This window comes from Thermobia domestica, chromosome 8 (genome assembly GCF_964235325.1).
Source record: "Thermobia domestica chromosome 8, izTheDome1.hap1.1, whole genome shotgun sequence".
Taxonomy (NCBI): domain Eukaryota; kingdom Metazoa; phylum Arthropoda; class Insecta; order Zygentoma; family Lepismatidae; genus Thermobia; species Thermobia domestica.
The window spans coordinates 76,590,658-76,603,847 of record NC_137461.1 but is presented as its reverse complement, the minus strand read 5'-3'; positions in this window follow the sequence as shown (position 1 = coordinate 76,603,847).

Below are 13,190 nucleotides of genomic sequence, written 5' to 3'. Positions count from 1 at the left end.
CTTACAATGATGGTTATATCTTGTATGATACTTTTTACAGTAGACAGCAAGCTGAGATTTTGATCAGAGTGGAGGCTTCTTTCTATTTCTAAACTCAGGGCTTCAGCCCTCTAAGTCCCTTCCTTAATCCGGCCCTGTGTGTCTCGCTCACATTCGCAGCTTTCAAAAAAAAAAAAAAAAAAAAACCGTTGCTGCTGAGAAAACAAGCGATACTTTGATTTTGCATTTTGATTTTGCAGAAAATGCATGGTTGTGTTTCAGGAAGAGATACAAACTTATCATAGGCAAACATATCAAATCTCAAAAATGAAATGAAATTTTTGAGCTTTACGTCCCACAATTATGCCGGCTAGGCTAAAGGAGACAGTGATGAAGAGAAATTAATACATTGGTGGAATGAAGAAAGTGGGAGGAAACCGGAAAACCCCGACGAAACCCCCACACACAATATTTGTCCATCACAAAGTTTAGATGCTTTATGCGCTGTTCATTTTTTCTTTAGTTGATCATGCGTGAAATATCTTCACTGTGTGATGGACACGCGTTTTCTACCTACGTATTTGTATCTGAGAATGCAGCCTCCCATTTCAAAAACATATCAGATATTTGAACTACAACGTATGAGTGACAACGGTACAAGGAAATGGCTATTTTCAGCTACTACCCATGGAAGAAGGTCCCTGTGATTGTGTAGGTGGTTTAGTAAAACACCATGCAATTAAATTTAATCTACAATATAGCCTGTTGATGCAATTAGAGATGCAAGAGGATGCGTTGAAACTGTCTATACATTCATGAAGAATACAACATTATGTGTATTTAGACAAGTGTACTGACGAAGAATATCGTTCAATTAGAAGGAAAGAGTAGATGAATGTAAACCGGTAACTAGAAATCAGTACAGCCAATTTTGGAGCACATTACACGAACTTTCCATTGTCAGAACTGCTGCTTATACAAAGAAACCTCTTATTTTTAGTTTCATAATCAAACCTTGATATACTGTGATAGATGGTGTACGTGATTTTGTATTGTGTGTGTAGACAATCAGTGGTGGGTGATACAAATGGCGCAGGTATCACTCAAACTAGAAATGTTAACATCTCTCTCATGACTACACATGGTCCTGCAAATGGTTTCAAATGGTACTCAATGCAAAATGTCTATATGATTCCCTATACTACTCACATGAATTATCCTATTCCCGATTCTCTTCGTCTCCACAAATTTCCAGCAACCCAACTAAAGCTTACAGAAGACGTTTTTGCACAGCTGTGATACACTAGTGAGTGCTTATACATAAAATAAGTCTGGAGCTCCCTCGTGGCTAAGCGATTCGCGTACGCGCCTTTGGCGTGGGAGACCCGGGTTTGATTCCCGGCGGGAGCACCTGTGGTTCGGATTCCATGTTAATCAGTAGTTCCACGTCTCATATAGCCTCGCTGCTGAGCGGGACGCTAAACTAAAATGAACTCAACTCAATAAAACAAGTCTTTGTAATTACTTAACTTGCTATTGTTCAATATATTTACTAACACTGTTAATATGGCGATACAACACCTTGCATGTGAAATTTAAATCAAAAGCAGTATTGCAAATTAAAGATTTTGTTCACTACTTTATTACTATTACTCAACTTGTGTAAGGTGCAACCTAAAAATTCGTATCTCCCTCCGCAAAAATATAACAAGTCTGTCTTTACAGAATTGGAGAGCAATATTGTGTGCATGCTATATGTATTTTTTTAAATGAAAATTCAAGATGGGGTTTTCGAGATATTAATTTTTGAAAGTAGTCCAATTTTGAAATTCCCACTTGTGTTGTACAGATAGGTATGAAATAATATTTTTAATGTAATTTGACACTTCCATTGTATTTATTCATAGCATAAAACAAACCTTATAGATTCTCATTTAGGCACAGGAAATATCCGAAATATGTGCACAAAGTTTTTTTCCAAGTTCAACAATTTTGTTACAGTTTGTGTTACACCTCTAATGTCTCCGTTTGTTATAGTTTGCAAGAGTTGGCAACATAAACAACAAAAGAAGCTCTTAGCACTTTCTGTTCTTTCTTAATACTATCTTCAAAACGTAATTCCTCACTATGCTGAATAGTAACTATCTGTGGTGATTTTTAATGGGTTGCAACACTATTGGAAGTCAACCGAGACCAAAACTATTTTATTTTTATATTCATTTCATGTTCATCTTTAATATATATTTTTTTCATACAACTTCAAGACGGTCATGGTACAAATTTAGGTATAACGTGTACGATTTGAAATGAAATGGGGCTGTAGTGAAGTACATTATTCCATATTTCTATGATTGGGTCAAACAGAATTTTATTATTTTACAAGTTTTGTAAAACATATTCACCTCAATTATAAAAATATCCTTGTATTGGTTTGGGTACAAGACCTCGCGGGCAGAACTTCTCGGAGAATACCTCCTAGAATGAAACACCGCTTGAGCAAAACGTCGCTGCCCAAAATCTCAGTTGACCGAAACTTCGACTCGCCGAAAATTCGTCCCCAATCCCCGCGAGCCAAAATTGCACTTTACTAAAATATCGCCCGGGCAAAATACCGCCTAGCCGAAACCTCGCCTTAAAAATTCTTGCGTTACAAAATGTTGCCTGGCCAAACTCTCGCGGTCTTAAATTTCGCGACACAGTATCTTGCCTAGCCTAAACTATCCGGGACGTAATCTCACCTGGGACAAATATGTTCAGGGTCTCAATTTAAGAAAAAAATAACGTATCAGTGACTTTGATCGGAAACGCTTAATTAAGGACATAGGGCCAGCTAAAGGAAGTTAGAGAAACAACCTTTTTCAATAATTTAATTAGCCCTGTCAGTAATTAAGTCGAACGTTTTACTTGTATTCAGATCCTGAGCAAGTAACTGAAGTATATCAGTTTTTTCCATTCAGTGTAGTCACTCTGTGACCAATTTCGCTAATTAGCTTCAGCTATCTCTATCGTCATAATTAAGCTTGTGCCAACAAAGTTACTTTCCCTTGGTATAAAATCACCTGCTCCGTTATAGAAATGCTTTGGCTTGAAATGGGAGCTGAATAATGTATTTTTCTTTTAACTTCGCACAAATACATGAATGTCCGTAAATCAAAATACGTATTTAAATACAAAAACTATACACCCTTGTACAACTACAACTGCTGAGGTCATTTTTACCTCTATGGTTCAGAGCTGAGGTTATTCTTTGTTTCGGACCACTTTTCATACATCCATTTACGAAGTGCATTTTTGAAGGAAACGACCTGTCCACTTTTTCCTGTTATGTTCAACTCCCAAACTATAAAAGGCAATTCTTAATCTCGATCAAAACTCATATTATATATATATATATATATATATATATATATATATATATATATATATATATATAAATTTTCTTTGAAATATTCACACCCTGCTAACCGACCCATTTTGAGTCCAAGCAGTAAAGATGATCGAGAATTACCAGAAAATTGTGCACTATATTCCACTAAATTGAATGATTTTATTTTACGAAAGTTTTGTGCCACATTTTTTGTAAATTATATAGCTCACATGAGGCGAGTAATGGTAAAGAGGAGGAGGTCAATTCACTCTTCATTCCTCACCGACTTCAAATCCAAGGATTGGAGATTATGGGTTTATTTTACATGTGTATGTCCATTCATTTTTAAACTCGTCAATATCTTTACGCTTTCAATCTCTAAAGTAAACGTGTTACTTAAGTTTATTATTATTATTATTATTATTATTATTATTATTATTATTATTATTATTATTATTATTATTATTATTATTATTATTATTATTATTATGGAATTACATTTTAAGAAACTCACTGGTAAATTTTATAGAGAGGTTTCACCGTACAAGATGTTAGCCAAGTGAGATTTAGGTCTGCCAGGGTTTGGACGCCGAGGATTTGAGCAAGCGAGATTTTGGGACTCGAGGTTTTCAGCGACAATGTTTGAGTCAGGCGAGAGATTGCCGAGATTTTGTCCCCGCGGGGTTTTGAAAGACGAGATTTTGGTCGCGCAAGGTTTCGAGCGGCGACGTTTTGGTCCGCGAGATGTTGTCCGTATACCGTTATTATTGTCTTTTCTGCTTTAACTATAAGGCACATTCATACTTCTTTATCATTTGCATTTAACTATTTTGTTTTCTTTTAATTTAACTTTCACTTAGCACAGTTATTTATCTACGTTAAAAATGCAATGTAAACAAAGAATGATAATCAAAACGAACAATCAAAGGATAGAACACAATTGAAAATGTTATTTAAGTAGTCATATGTTCATTTTAGTCACTGTATATTAATAGCACATGAAATTCATAAATAATTATGTTGTTATGCCACTCATAAGCAAATTCAAGTACGAAGGTAACAGCGACAAACCTCTTGAATTTAAAATTAAATAAACTGGCGTATTAAAATTTATATCAAATTATACTTGTTCTGTACAAAATAAATAAATAAATTATGATAATATATATGTAAAGAGTGCATCAATGTGCCCCTTTTAAAATTCATAGGGATGTAGTTTCATTGAATGTGAGACGGAAGGTACAGATTAGACCTAGAGGGACACTTTTGGGAGAATGCCAAGCGGACGGCCATCTTTCATACAAAAGTTTTGTTACGAACGATAAATGGGTAGTGTGACATACGAGTGTGACTATGGGCTTCAAGTTTCTTAGAATTGAAACAAGCAATCAAATTTAGTATAGCTTAAGTTGGTGGCAAGTTATTGGCAACTAAAAGTTATGATTACTTGTTACATAATGTGTTCTACATACTAAAATGAACACATACTAAGTTTGCATACTATTGCCTTAATTGCTGTCTACACGAAGCAGAGTATCGGGTGAAATTTGAGCACGGCAGCGCCGATATGTTGTTTCAGGTGACAAAGATTACGAATTTTCACAGTATAAACTATAGTTCTAAAACGTCCTAAAGGTAGAAATCAAGTAGCGATATGTCTAGTGATCGGACAAGCCATTAAATTGGCACACATTTACAATTCATATCCCAGGGAATTTTTCATCCAAGTAGTGACGCACTACGACGCTATAAGGGGCCATCACATTGAAACAAATGGTAGAAAATACATTTCCGGATATCAAAACTGGCAGTATCAGTCCTTTAACAGAGCAAATAATCTATCTGGAGTAAACGTTCCTCCAATAAAGAAGAAAAGCTTATTCGAGTTCCTATATTTCAACACATAATTTTCTCTGCATGGTGATTTGGTAGGGATCTGTTTATGCGGGGTTATCAGGTGACCCAGTGGCGGCGATTGGAGTTAAGAGTGGGGAACAAGGCATGATCTGAATATTTGTTTATCAATGTTAGTTTTCCTGATTGTTTTATACACTTTGTTTGACGAAAGGTTGTGTAACTAATAGTATACTATCTTTTTAGTTAAAATACCATATATCGTATTTCATATTTTATTAAATAAAATGACAAGAGCAACGCAAGTGGCTACTCATACATAACCAAAATGTAAGAAGATATTTGATTCTTTGCTCATGAACATCTTAAAATTCTGTCTGGAGAATTGTGTGATCAGATTATTTAATAACAAATTTGCAAAACAAATAAGTAGAACGATAATATTAACCATAGTAATGAATAATGAAGCTTGTTTTGTAGAAGTTATATTGAAACTGGGGATTAATGAACAACTTGTATTTTTAATTCCACACATGCCGTTAAATGTATGTTATTACTCTTACGGTTTAGATAAGGCAAGACAGTAAATACTACAGGGATATCCTACGACATTTAAAAACATGCACAATAGCAATATTAATTGCTTTTAATTGCAATTAAAATGCAATACTTGAAGCTTTCTTAACTTCACGGGAAGACAAATAACAAATACGTACTCACACAATGACAAATATTATATGGCACCATTTTTTCTATGAACCAGTAATACATACAAAAACTTCATATTTCCAAATGAAACAATATACATTACGGGGTCACTTCAAAAAGTGAGGCGGCAACTGTCCCCTCTGCCCCCCACGAATGGCCGCCCTTGAGGTAACCTATAATATATGTTTTGCCTATCAATCGCTCTATTTACTTAGAAGTGAGTTTCATTCGAATGAGGTATCTGCATAGCAAAGTTAGAGTTTACCCGTAAAGTCTCGATAACCTATTCACAAAACTGATCTCAGAGAACAGGGTGCTCCTCGGAGAGATGTTGCTGCATTTGTATCTTATACGAATGCCACTTATACATGTGAAGCACCCTGTACACTATACTTTGAGTCACCCTATATTGCACTGATAAATGACGTGTTCTTCGTCGAGTTTAGATCTAGAAGGAGGCAATTACTGACTTAGCTCTTCCTTCATTCGTGGCTGTTCGCTGTCGCGTTTAATAATTGTGGCTTTGCAACATGTGGCACAGGATCATGTTGCTAATGATGCTGGTTGAAATCGGCAGCCATTACAAGATGACTTGTTTCACCTCATAGTTTAATTATATCTAGATGAGCTCCTCTGGTGTTAAAGATGTAAACCTAACATTCATTTGATAATAACTTTACATGCAATTAAATTACATAAAATCTGATTGCATAAGTGACATAGTGAAAAACCCCTAGCTCAAGGCCATATAAAACATATGTTGTTCATAATAAAAATTTTGAATTCAAGATGACGGAAATAAAATGTCGGCCGTCCATATGACATACTCCTGAAAGTATCTTCCTAGGCCGTTATGTTTAGCCCATGTCATATTTATTGAAGGGTAAAGAACTTTTGATATATCATTTAATTTTATTTTATATTCATCATACAGGGAAACGAAACTTCATGACATGCACACAGCAGTGAAGTAATCCGTCATTTTTATCACTTTCAGCTTCTAATTGGATAATACCTGAATACATTTTATGGTGTGCTTCGAAGTAAAAACTTTGTAAACTAGAATTGGCCGTTGTTGAATATAACATAAACGTTGCTTTTACTTACTAGTCTGTTGGTATCATATACACTCAGGAAGTATTCCCAGTTCCACGTAGATTAAATTTCATATGACAGATCTCCATTACCCTTTTCTTAGCTTTGATAATAGCTTAGTAACTTCAATATATTCATACTCACCTGGTGGTAGTCGCTGCTTTTTCAAAGTTCGCATGTATATGATAACCACAAATAAAACAAGGCACAACAACCACATTCTGGCTTCTATGCGTAAAATCTGAAGTTAAGAACGTAAAATTATATTGAAGACAATTTATAATATAAAATTCTAACATAGATTTATAACTCTAGTCGAATGAAGAAGATTGAACGGCGATTGATAGAATATTATGACAGGAACAAATGTATTGTATTCTATATTTATCGTTCCATTTTCCTTTTTACTTATATTCATAGATTAATGTGCTATGTATACCGAAATTTACAAAATTTAATTGTGTGCTTGAAAGTTTAGAATTCCCATAAAATAAGTATTGTTGGTTTCAATATCACATTCGAAGGAAATAGAGTGGTGAAGCATTCTTAACAGATTTCCCTGTTTGCTGTTTCAAATATTCAACTTCTGTTTTCTTACTTAGTGCAATGTAGGCAAATACAGAACGATTTAACATGTATTAATTAAAGAATGGACACATGCTTTTTGAAGAAATAAAAATCGTACAAGAGTAAAGAGAGTTGTAAGGAGTGTGACCAATACAAATACAACTGAATAAAAACTCTGCAGTTGTTTCGACAAAGTATTTTTCAGCACTTCGTGTGTAATACTTTGCGTTTGTTAATAGAATCATTGATGGCAATTTAGCCTATTTTTGGCTAAATCTAGCCCTAAAGCTCTACTTGCTGTAGAATACTTTGTTATACACAATAAGAAGTGTTTTGACAACCATAAAGCTAGTAACAACACTATCCACTGATGACGAAATCCAATATTTTTCAAAATATTGTACACTTTTCTGAATATAGTATCCTTCAGTTGATAAATAAATCAATAAATACCGTAAAATAGAAACATACTCTCATTTCTACACTAAAATCTTTCTTATGTACTAATTGTAGAAATTATCCAGTACTTTGGGGAACAGTGCTTTATTTTCAATTCCTAGTAGGGAATAATGAAAACTTTTAACGAAATATAGTGGTTCAAAATCAATTTTAAACTGAAGGTCCAAATCTCGAATAGTCGTTATGCTGTAAAGCACAATGATCTTCAATCTAATTAACAAATTATAATTATATGGTTCCTTGATCATTGAAGAATGCTTGAACAGTAAAATTTTGGTAGTTCAAGACGGTGAAATACTCCAATGTGCGTCCGAGAGGAATTCATTACATTTTTGAAAATATTGCCTTAATTGTGTTCTACTTACGAATCCTCACCATTTGAAGAACGATTCAATAGTTTTGTAAGAAAGTTGCTCTATTTTGTGTCGGTAGAGTAGTTAATAAAGGAGAACAAATAGGCACAATTTACATTAAAGCTTAAATATTTGTTCTGTAACCGTGGAGTGTAAATGAACAAATTTTATTCCGAAAATTTGACACGGTTCATGGAAACATATATTCTATAGGTACTTGTTACTACTTGATTAAAGTATCGAATGATCAAATAATGACTAAATGCTTTCTAAAATGCTTGAATATTAGGTAAAATTGTCATCTCGTGCTGCAAAATACTATTAATTTAGGAGTATCCTTTTAATCAAATTCAGAATTTTTGAAAGACCTAACTAAAAGTAGAGAAAGTACAAATTTAATAATCCACTGCTAAAATAGATTACAAATTGAATAGATTTATTTCTTTTAGATTATATAATAAAGTTTAAAATATAAAGTTGTAAATATATAAGTTAATATTACCGAAATGAAATTGCAAACACTATCGTTGACGAAATGACGTGTTTATCTACTGAGGGACACTTAATATATTTGCAAAGGAAAGTAAAATCAAAATTATAAGCGTTTCTCAGCAATTAAATTCATTAAGGTGTAGAGATCAATGTCATAAAGATAATAGGTAAGAGAATTACATGTTGAACAATATGCTGATCTAGATTGCAGACGTAAATGTCAGGGACACAATGTCAACAAATGTATTATTCCTCTTTCTATATTTAGAAATAATTTGTCATTGTTCAAGGTTGGACTGGAAACTGAAAAAAATAATGTGTGTGTGTTGCACGCTATTCAGTCCATAACTATTATCGCCATTGGCGGACAATATTGTCACAGATTTAGGAATAGTATGTTGCTGAATAATACTGATCATAGTTATGCCTAGTGTTGTAAAATTTCCGAAAATTTTTAACAGAATGGTAAAAAACAGTTTTTCACGTTTCTTTCCAGAAAAATTGGGAAAACAACAAACATCTTTGTATTAGGTTAGTTTTGCTAGTAAAGGAATTTTTTTTTCTTCGAACTCGTGCAAAATATAAATTGAGAAATTTCAATATTGTGAATATTGAAAAAAAAAAAAAAAGAATAAGCATTCGAAAATAAAACTGTTGTAATTATACATCAAAATTAATAGTCGGAATTATTTTCCTTTATTTGCCTTTTAGTCTTTTACTGATGGTTGTACATGATTTACAGAGCTTTTAAAATTGCATACACATCTACCATTTCTATTGCAACAAATACTGCTCTTGAATGAAAGTGAGCTCTTAATGTGCTCTTTGATCCGGTGAAATTTTGTTAATTTTATCAAAATTACTTCCTAATCGAAAGCACAGTAGGCCAGTTTCACTAATCACTATATAATATTCTTATATTCTAATATACATGCAAAATTTTGTATGTAAGCAAAAGCCTGTTTTCTAGTGCAAGAAGTTATCTACATATATAAATATGAAAGTGTCTATTGTAACTTAACAACTCTTGAACAACCAGACTGTTCTCGATAAAAAATTTCAACATATATGATTTTCGGGAATGGGATGGATTTTACCATTTCACTCTCAAGTGCAGCTTGGAGGAAGGAAGTGCGGATATGTATTGAAAATTACCAATCTTAGTGTCGAACTCGTAGTGTCCGGAGTTGCTGAGGTAAACTATAACACTTTCGACAGATTTTAAATCCAAATTTATCCCTGCAAACTGGGGGAATATATATATATATATATATATATATATATATATATATATATATATATATATATATATATATATATATGCTGCAAAATAATCGATATTAGTGTGAATCCGTAGTTTCCAGGGCCGCTGAGATGAACACTGACATTTCGGAAATTCAACGGCGAAATTTTTTTAGGTTGGAAGAGGATGATACATAAGAAATGATCGAAAATGACTGATATTAGTGTCGAATCCATAGTTGTCAGGATCACTGAATTGAACAGTGATACTTCTAAAGCCGTTTAAATCCAAATTCAGTGCCGAGACCTGATGGCAAGGGAGAGGGGAGATACACAATGGATCGAAAATGACCAATATTAGTGTCGAATCCATAGTTTTTGGGGTTGTTGAGATGAAAAGTTACACTTCCGATGCCGTTTAAATCCAAATTCAGGCCCGCAACTTGGGTAGGAATATATATATATATATATATATATATATATATATATATGAATGAAAATGACTGATATTAGTGCCAAATTCATAGTTTTGTTGGTCGCTGGGATGAGCAGTCACATTTCCTATGCTGTTTAATTCCAAATTTATCCACGCTACTTGGGGGCGGAGAGATGTATAAATATGATCGAAAATGACCGATATTAGTGTCGAATCCATGGTTTTAGGGGTCCTCAGATGAACATTAACACTTCCGATGCTGTTTAAATCCAAATTCAGCGCCACAACTTGGGGGAGAGAGAAGGGGTGGATATATAAAAAATAATCGAAAATGGTCGATATTTATGTCGAATCCATAGTTTTCGGGGTGGCTGAGATGAACAGTGACACTTGTGATACCCTTTAAATCCAAATTCAGCCCCTATTAGTTACTTCTAAAGGGGGAGAGTGACATGTAAAAATAGTTGAAAATGACTGATACTAGTGTCGAATTCACATTTTTTGGAGTCCCTAAGTTCATTGGTGACAGTTTTTGTGCCCTTTATACTCAAAAGGAAACGTATTCTCCCCGTGCGAAGAACGGATATTCTGCTAGTTTTTAATAATGATGAACGAAAGTTTCCCTTTTTTCAATTCTTTAATATGTCTGTCTGTGTTCAAATTTACGCACTTCTGCGGTGTATGTGTGTATACCTAAATAAGATCATCTCTCTTTTTGAATTGTTCGAAAAATATATTACAAATAATAAAGAGGAAAGCTAAAAAATACAATTAAAACTGTTGTTTTATGTATCTTTCCTGCTAGGGAAATACGTTGTATATATATGCTGCACACGCGTTACAGCAAATACGCGTAAGTTAATATCAGGCGAAGAAATAATTTTTGAATCATATTTTCTGCATTTTGCCAATATTTTCGAACAAAAGATTTTTTCTAATGGGTTCAAAATTTCAGGAAATTTTACAAAGCACGAGGAAGATACGTATCTCCATAAAATATATATTTGATTTTAAGATGTCGTATTATCTAAAACGATTCTGGACACGTTATTTTAACACTTTCCTGCCATGAAGCGGGAACTTCGTAAGATTGCTTAAGATAATTTAAATGCGTCTATATTAATAAATGTGCTAACTTCAAAGGGATGGTGCACATATATTCGTTGCCAAAATTGTCCCTATTCGAATACAAGAAACATATGTGCCCAATGATCTTAACTCTAAACTAGTAAATATAAAATAGTTTTCATTTTAAAAGCATAATGTAGTAAAATATTCAAAAAATTCAATTTTTCCAAACTGTCTGGTTTGTTTTCAGGCCTTTACAACACTAATTATGCCTACAGAAACACAAACCTAGCTAAACTGTCGATGGAGAATGGTGCTTGGAACCAACCTTAAACGAAATATTTTACCCTTTTCCCCTTGCAAAATGTGCAAGGAATAGAAGAGAGAGATTGTCCTCTTCGAAGAAACTTGAGCAACTATTTTGTTTTTCGGTATGGAGAAGTCCCTTTGTTTCCTTCATTAATGAAATTTGCTGATGAGGGTGGATTCATGCGAGCTGGTGTGAACATCTCCAATGGGCAGAAAAAAATCCTACTTCAAGCTTGCTTGACACCAACATCAATTCTCGATTAATATGTATGCAGGCATATTGCAGGATGAACTTCTGGGGCAATTATTTTATTACAACGTCTCACAAATGCAACATAAATGTTATTCCTTCAACAAAATCTTTCGTATTGAGTGGAAAATTTTTCAATCTCGAGAAAGTCTCAAATTTGGTTTATTAATGGTGATGCTTCCCTACATTTTCTGCTAGTCGTTCGAGCGATTACTCATCAGCACTTTCCAGAGAAATGACAGGGTGTGAAGTATCAATATAGTAGCCTCCCCGTTCTCCTCACCTGAACCCTATAGACATTTATTTCTGAGGACATCTCAAAATTACAGTGTACAAAGCACAAATAAGCGGAATACACAAATGGGAGCAAATAATTCATGATAGACTTGCATTGCTTCGTAACACGCATATGCGTTTTAATCATGTATGAATAATTGTCACGTGGTGCAGAGTATAGTATTGATTCTGATTAGGGACACATTCTATTAATGTGCCATAGTACATAAATTAGTGGTGGACGACATCATATTCATGGGGCAACATCGTGAGATTTCCCGTTTCCCCCAAATTCTTATTCTAACCTTTTTTATCATCATTTACTTGTAATATCTAATGTACCTACTGCTAGATAGAAAACGTGAGACGTCAATGAAAGTACCATGAGACTTCTATCGGTAAGTGCTTGCTCGAATTCTTTAACCTGATGATCATTTTCACAGCATTTCGTATTTATGTGTCTGTGCAATCATTGGTTTACATTCTCTTGTTTGTATGAAAATTGTCTTACTTAGATCACAGTCAGAACAAAATACTTAAAGTTAGAACTTGGTTTGCCAACGTTATCAAACACTTTTCTTTGATTTTAAACTTTGCATTGTGTTGTTGCATACTTCCGGAAATTAAATTGGTGATAATGTGCAAGTGAGAAATAATAATATTCATGCGTACGACATAACAGCTTAATAAACCAGATACATTCTCTATCATAGAATTATACATTCTCTATCAGAA